Source organism: Melanotaenia boesemani, chromosome 20, assembly GCF_017639745.1.
Source record: "Melanotaenia boesemani isolate fMelBoe1 chromosome 20, fMelBoe1.pri, whole genome shotgun sequence".
NCBI lineage: Eukaryota > Metazoa > Chordata > Actinopteri > Atheriniformes > Melanotaeniidae > Melanotaenia > Melanotaenia boesemani.
Window position 1 is genome coordinate 2,401,436 of NC_055701.1, and position 8,399 is coordinate 2,409,834.

The window sequence follows — 8,399 nt, forward strand, 5'->3', positions numbered from 1 at the left end:
GAAGTCCAGAACAGTCGGGAAGGGAAACCATTTCGTTTCCAAACATCCTGGTACTGAGTGCCAATTTTCTCCACATACAGAGAAGCTGCTGCTTTTTCCATGATAGATTTCCAACTTCTGACTTTTCCAACTTTTTTTTTAACTACATCTCAAATCTCCTCTCAGACCAGGGGAGCCTACAAATCCCACCCGGAGAGGTGCACAGAAATTGAAATAAGGACGTTTTTCTGCCTGATATTCAGTGCTGTACATGAACAACGTTCACTGAACACGATCTTTTTCTGTGAATGTTGGACTGAATGAAACATATTAAAATTAAAACCTTGAGCACGAACTGGTTCAGGTGATGTGAGGTCCTGTTAGTCTATGTGTTCATTTCCCCGGTGCTGCACCCACCTCAAACTATGTTACCCACAATGCACTGCAGCTGCTAGCATAACAAACCAGCAGCTCCGGTGCAGAGACTCTGCAGATGCAACGTGCAAATGAGGATTATTTACAGGAAGATTACAAACTGTCTGAAAATTGGTCTAACCTTTCAGTGTGTACTGTGCCCACTTGCAAATAAAAAATTGGCCAGAACGTCAGTTTCGCTAACTTCTAATTAGAAAAGTCTAAGCTGAAAAGATGCTCTGTCCACGCCTCTGCTCCACATGTAGACCTATTAAATTTCACTGCAGGACACTTTCTCAAGTCCAGTTTCAGTCTCACTTCTACCCTAAAAAATAGAAATGAGCTGAACTTTGGACGAGTTCACGGGAAGCATGAACTCTGCTGGGATCTCAGTTCAACATCCTCTCATGACAAACTGTGAAATATCTGAAAGCCTGTTTCAGTGATTACTGGTCCATGAAAAAACACACTGCAGCTTCACAAGAGGCTCAGAAATGACTTTCATTTTTCCTCCTTGGTTCTCTGATCCAGCTCCCACCGAGCAGCTGATGACTTCCCACGTTGATATGTGATGATGTCTACAGCTGCTCTTAACTCGGCTGTAATGTCTTGTTAGAAGGCAGGTTGGTGCGATGGATGGCGTCAAGCTTGTTCAAAGCTTATTCTTCATGAGTGGCTTTGCTAGTGGTGTTAATAATACACTGAGATAGAAACATAAACACATTTTAATGGGCTGCAAAGTTTTCTACTCACCGGTTGTGATTCCCATCACATGACATGATGCTAACCATGAACATCAACAACAATCAGCTGTTCAGCTGCAGTAGAAACAACAACAATCCTTTCACACACAGGAGGGAAAGTCTATCAGAATAATATCTAAACATCTTAACTGCGGTGGAATCATTTAAGACAAAGTGTGATCAGTGATTCAGGAAGAAGCAGATTAGATTCTTCAGAGATCTGTGGTCTCGTCACCAGCTGCACAGAAACCTTTTACCCTCTGAGGAACACCATGAACAGCCAGTAAAAGCTTCTGTGATGGCGGCATCGAACTGTTTGTTCTGTCTCTGAATTAAAAACCAATCAGGATTATTTCTTTACTTCCCAGCAGCAGATGTTTGCCGTACAGGAGGCTGCGACTCGGACCCCATCAGGGACAGATCTGATGACGTTACCAAGAGTTTGAGTGTCAACCAGAAATCTCTGAGTATTTATTTATAAGTCAGTCAAACCGACCTTAAGTTTGGTTTTATTTTCCTCCTTTCAACATGTGTCTGTCCAGAACTTTTCTCTGACCAGATCTGCTGCAGAAAAGACCAGACATGTTCATGAAAGCAGTGTTTTATACTAAAGTTTGGCTCCACCATGGTTATAATGTCAGCCCCAGCAGAGACACTAAAATGGAAAGATCACACTCGTTTTCTTTTGTTCTGAATGATTTAACAGGTTTTTATGGTCCTGCATGTTGTAGTTTTTGTAGTTTTCTGACTTTCCTACAGGTTTTTCATGAAATGTCCATGTGTGTGGGTCTCTTCCCAGGCTAAGTAAATGTTTTTCAGTATTTAGCTAAAGCAAATGGACGTGTCTGCAGCACACTGTCCTCTGCTAACTCAATATGAAGGTCAAACTATAGAATTTTAACCAGCAACAAGCAGTTTCTTTAGAAATGAAGCAGCAAAAATCAACCAGGACGGAAGAATCCTGGGAGAAAAGCCTGAAAAGCAGCTGCTTTGAAAAATCTTTATCGTTTTATAATTTCTGTGTCACAAAGCAGACATGTGTCCGCTTTGTCTTCTGTGTTTTCACTGCAGAGCAAAGCTAAAGCACCAACAGAACCAGGAGCAGCTCAGATTTTTCCACAGATTTCTCATACTGCCCCCAGGTGGCAGCAAAATGCAACAACATGCAGACGTGCATCATTAGCTGCGTTTCCATTACACCAAGAACTACGCTAAACCTAAATATCGCGATATAAAACAGGCAATGGAAACATTTTTAAAAACCTCTCACATATCGCTAAAGAGTTCTTGTACTCTCATGAGGTGGTTTTTCAGACGTGTTGATATAGAAATATATTACAAAAGTGTAATGGAAAGACTTTTTTTGCATTGACACGTCCCCAGACCCCCTGTGACCCCTACGTCACGTGACCAGTTCATTTCAAGTAAAAATGGTGTGGTGTGAGCGAACGCAGGAGGAGATGGAAATATTTTTACAAATAATTAAAGAAAAAAACATAACTCCCCTCCTGATAGCAAACAACAGCGAAATGCAAGATTCATGAAGAAGTAGAAAGGGCAGGACGAGATTTTACGAGAATAACTTTTAATGAGCTGAACACCGCTCGGTGGAAACACCTGCAAATCGCAAATGTACCTTTCTGAAGTTTAAGAAATATTACTGTTGTTTTAAGAAAAACTGTAATTGAAACGCAGCTTCGGTCATCATGGTTGTCGTATGAGTAAAAACTTTATTACGTGTTCTCAGATCTTTTTCACCTTCATTTTTCCAGGTTTATATTTGACCTGGCCAAGAGGCTCCATGAAGATAAAAACAATACAGAAACACGCAGATATGACCGCATAAGATTCAAGATTCATTTATTGTCATTGTCCATGTGTACAATACAGCTTCCTTTTACTTGGACAGCTGGGAAATTTAAGTCTGTGGCTTTTCACTTTTGGACTTGAAAGTGGGACGAGATGTCAAAGTTGTGAGTTTTCTGGTATTTTGTCTATTATTTAAGGGGTTTGCTGCTGGGAAATGAAAGGATTTGCAGCCATTAATAGTGGAATGAAACTGTGTACCGTGGGTCAGGTGAAGAGATGTCAGGTGTGGCGGCAACAGGCCCAAGATTGTTTTATAGACAATCTAAAACCAGTTATGGTGCCTCTGACTGTTGTTTCTGCCTTTAAACAAAAAGCTAAATTCACCTCAGTTGAGCATTAAAACCTTAAGCAAAAATAAAATAGATTTAGACATTTTCAGCCTTTTTTTGGTCTTTCTAATGTCGGTCAGTAAATAAAGTCGGTTGCAAATTAATCTCAACATAACGTCTGAAGCTGCTGTTGTTTCCTCTCAGCTGGACACGTGCAGACCCTCAGACGTCCAAACCCTGAGATTTTAGTGGTCTGCAAGCTAAAAAATGTGCAATCTCAGAATCTCAATTAAAAGTAGGACATTAGATGTAAAGTAAAATGATCTGTGTGGTAACAGAGTTATAAATATAGAAACAGCAGCAACATTTGATTCTCGTCCGTCTCTCCGGCCTGCAGAGCTCCTCTGTTTGCCAGATGTTTGTTATTTTGATATAAAATGAAGAAATTACTCTGAGTAACTCACTAAAATGTAACAGCTGCTTCTCATCAGCTGAACTTCAGAAGGTTTTTATGTTCAGAGAAAGAAACACTGAGTTTTTGCTGCATTTTGTAACACATACCGAATCAAAGCCGAACATCGAAATGACTCTGAATGCAACACCTGAGGGAGGAACTTTCAAGTTAAAGGTTTGGAAATGATGAGAATAAGCAAACAAAGATCAGCTCCTGTTATTTGGTCAGAAATAATTAGACTGTCTGGTACCTACAGGCTCTATGTAAAGTCAGAATAATTTTGTCACCCTGTAAAAAAAAAAAAGATCTGTGTGAGAAGTTAATTAAAAGATAAAATAAAAACTGGACAGTCTGATTTGTCATCATCCAATCAGCTAATAACAATAGCAGCAGCAACAGTAATAGCAGGAACGGCTCCGTGGTTAAACATGCGAGGGATCTCTTGATGTTTAAAGCCACATGACCAGAAGAAAGAAGACAACCTGCTGGACGTCCACCATTCTCCTCCTTTGGTTCTGGTCGCCTTCTTCCCGGAGTTTAAGGAAAGGCTGCACTGCATCAGGCTTATACCCCACCTAGCAGGTAAGGGCACAGCTGCCTGTGGAAACACAACAGGAATCAAGCTTTACCAAACCAAACCGTCCCTTTCTGAGCTTGATAGAAACAGCTTTAGAGAAAGGGTGGGAAGCTCGGCCTTCCAGGCTCCTCCACATCCAGATGAGCCGATGAGGCGGCTCAGACAACTGGTTACGATGCAACTAATAATGCACTTTAAAAACAACAAAGAGCTACAACGTGCGACATAACATTAAAATAAAAACAGTAAAATAAATACCTTCACATGTAAACATACAGTTAAATTATAAAAAATAATTAAAATCAACTAAAAGCAACTAAAATGTCAACATGTCGTGTTGCCAAAGGTCAAAGCAAAACAGGAAAACCAGCTGCTCACAAGTTGGTTCAACTATTGTCCTCAACATAGAAGTTACTGAACTTTTGTCTCCTGGATAAAGAAAGAACATCCAGAATTAAAATTAATTATTCAACATCAAATCCTGGCAAAGAAAAGTCATTTGATAGATGAGATTCCCTCTGGCTTCTGGTTTATTCAAAGACAGATGATGGAAAAGCTTTAAAATGAATCATATGACAAAAACTCAACACATTTCCACAGCTGAGTGGGTTTGTGAGATGGTGATGCAGCTGCAGGTTTTCCTTCTTTCAGGCTGCAGTCTCCTGAATATAAAACAGCAGCTCCAGCATCCTTCGCTCACATTTTCCTGAGCGGTTTGTAATTTTACACTCTGTGGAAAAGCAGGTGAAGCTCGGCTCCGGTTAAAGGTCAAACAGGAGGGATGAATGCAGCAAAGGAACCTTTTGATATGTATAATATATTTTTGTATTAAGTCCTGCCTTTCATCCGTCTGCAGCAGAGGTGCTGGATGAAAACGGGATGAACAAAGAGCTCCATCAGCATCCGTCTGTTTAGCTGTCACAGCTGAGATTACCTTCTGCAACAGTTTGCATACAGAGATGATGAAGACCGCGTCACTGGCAGCTTCTCAGCGAGCCGTGCTCTGACTCCACGTTTATTTTAGCTCCGGCTGAAGTTCCAGTTCAGATGATGGACACTCGGCTTTAATTTGAGGGTTGTCACATCCAAACTGGAGGAGCTGAATCCTGCTCAGGACTTCCTCTTCAGATCAAACTGGTAAACAGTCTGAGGTTGATCCATCTGTTTGGTTCTGTGAGGGACCCAAAGAGGAGCTGGTGGAAATACTCCATCAGAGATCAGATGGAAATCCGTCTGATCTCTGATGGAATCGATGATCTCAGATCTTTCTTGTTTTTTTTTTTTTTGTTTTTTTTTTTTTGTTGTTTGTTTTTTTAGCCTGAAAAAGTCCAGTTAGACTCAACTTAGAACTTTCTGTCCCATCTGACCCAGTTCTTTAAACAACTGGTGTGTCCAGCTGGTTTAAACTGGTTTAAACTGTTTGGGTCTGTCCCAGTACTTAATCCTGTCCTGGTTCCAACATGTGACTATCAAACTACTGCGAAGCTCGATTCCAAACGGACCCGTTCACCCGTTGAACTGCATCGGTCTGGAGCTGGGAAGCATTTTAAACCTGCAGAGCTGGAGGTTGGTGGTTCGAAGGGGGCACCAGAAACCCAGGAACTCTGGAAACCTCTTGAAGTCTCTGTATTGGTCTGAACTTCGGGGTCAGACTGGTTCAGGCTCGGATAGCCGGGTCTTTCAAACAACAGAGATAATTAAAAGTTCAGGAGGAACAAGCGTAAGCAGCACTGTTTTCATCCTGGGAGGAGAGGATTGCTTTGACTCTGTAAGGCCTTGTATTTTACGGATCATTCATGCCTCTCTTTCTTCGGACTGTGTTCTTTCTGCTTTTAAACAGGTTGTTGTACAGCCTTTAATTAAAAACAACAACCTGGATCCAAATGTCCAGACCCATTCTAAACTCCCCACTTCTCAGAGGTCTTTCAGGGTTCAGCTCGGTCCCCATATCTCTGAAACAACCCCTCTTGACTGTGGAGTGCCCCAAGGCTCCATCTTGGGTCCATCCATCCATCTATCCATCCATCCATCCATCCATCCCCGGGGTCTCCTCCCGGTAGGACATACCTGGAACACCTCACCAAGGAGGCGTCGAAGAGACATCCTGACCAGGTGCCCGAGTCACCTCATCTGGCTCCTCTTGATGCAGAGGAGCAGCAACGCTGCTCTGATCTCCGAGATGCCCGAGCTTCTCACCCTATCTCTAAGAGAGAGCCCTTCCACCCTGCGAAACAAACTCATGCCGGCGGCTTGTATTCATGATGTCGTTCTTGTGGTCACTACCCACAGCTGGTGGCCGTGGGTGAGGGTAGGAACGTAGGCTTGCTCAGCTCCTTCTTGCAGAGTCCGCATCCCTGCCAAAGCTGTGGCCCTTGTAGGACCGAACTGAGTAGCCCTGGCATGTACAAACAACTATGTGTTAATAATACAACAGAATATATGCAGCAGCGCACCACGAAGAGGTCCTCGCTCCACAGGTTGCACCCTGAATTTCTCCCTTTGGTCTTTTTAAGAATGTGAGTTGAGAAACTAATGATAAATATAAAACAGAGCTACTTTATAGCAGGAACGATTGTCCTCACTCCACAGGCTAATTTACTCAGTCCTCCCCTCACTATACATAGGAATGTGTGTGTGTGTGTGTGTGTGTGTGTGTGTGTGTGTATGTGTGTGTGTGTGTGTGTGTGTGTGTGTGTGTGTGTGTGTGTGTGTGTGTGTGTGTGTGTGCGTGTGATGCACAGAGCTGTGATAAAGAATTTACCCTGTGGAAAACAAAGTCCTACTGAACCTAATCACAATCATTTTTTGTTAATTAGCAGAACCTTAATGAGGGTAACACCTCACTCTGTAGATATTGCTCCTCATTTTGGAGATGTTTCCTCTCGGTGATTTCTGACGGCAGCAGACTGTACAGTCGGGGTCCGGGGCCCTGAGGGACGAGTCATTAATAACCTCTGACTGCTGCTGCTGCTGCAGATACGCTAAGAACTAGAGCTCCTGTCAACTGTCTCTGCCTCATTTGGCATTCAGGAGGACACCCCCCATTACCCGCAGTAACACACACAGCCGTGTCTCCTTGTTTGTTGTCGCTGGTTTTGGGCTCACGAGGAAGCTAACAGCATTATCAGCTGTTTTTCTGCATGCAGGGTGTCAGGATGGTATTTGGCTCAGAGATATGCTTGTGCAGCATGACATTCTGACAGCTCTGACATTTTCCTCCTGAATGTTGCACATGCTGTTTTGCATCAGAATACGTCTGTAAACTCATGAATCTTATCTTCTTCTCTTCCTTCATCCTCTGCTGCTGACCCCGGCTGCATCACTGATGAGGACAATTTAAGGACTTGTTAAAGAAAAGGTGTCAAACTCGCCAGCAGTCAGTGAAAACAGCAGCAGCCTGACACTGGGCTGGGGAAGTAGCATACCAGACCGGAACCAGAAGCAAGTCGTCATACAGCTGCAGCTGTAAAACGTGGATGTTTATAGAACAGGAAGAAGAGAAAAAGAGCAGGAGAATCCAACATCACTCAGAAGTCCGTCTCAGGTTCTGGAGGCTCAGTGTAAAGAAGCCTGGATGGTTTGAGTTCTGGTCTCGACATATTCTGGAGTTATTCTGATAGACATATCTCACTAGAACACATAATGGTGGAACCAGGACTTGTTAATTATATAATACAACCCCTTTTACAAAAAAGGGTAAAATGTAAATAAAAGCAGAATCAGCATATTTTATTCCCAAAAGAAGATAAACAACATCTCAGGTGGTGAAACGGAGACGTTTCACCATGTGATGAAAATATGAGCTGATAGTGAATCTGATGCAGCAACACGTCTGGAAAAAGTTGAAACAGGAGCAACAAAAAGCTGGAAAAGTACCTGGTACAAACCAGAAACACCTGGAGGAGCAGCAGGTCAGTAGCATGGCTGGGTATAGAAGGAATGGTTCCTCTACTGGAAACCACTGCATGGACTCAGGAAGACTTCCAGAAACCACTGTCTGCCAACACAGTTCACCCTGAAATCCACAAATGCAGGTTAAAGCTCCATCATGCAGAGAAGAAGCCAGACGTGAACAAGATCCAGAAACAGACATC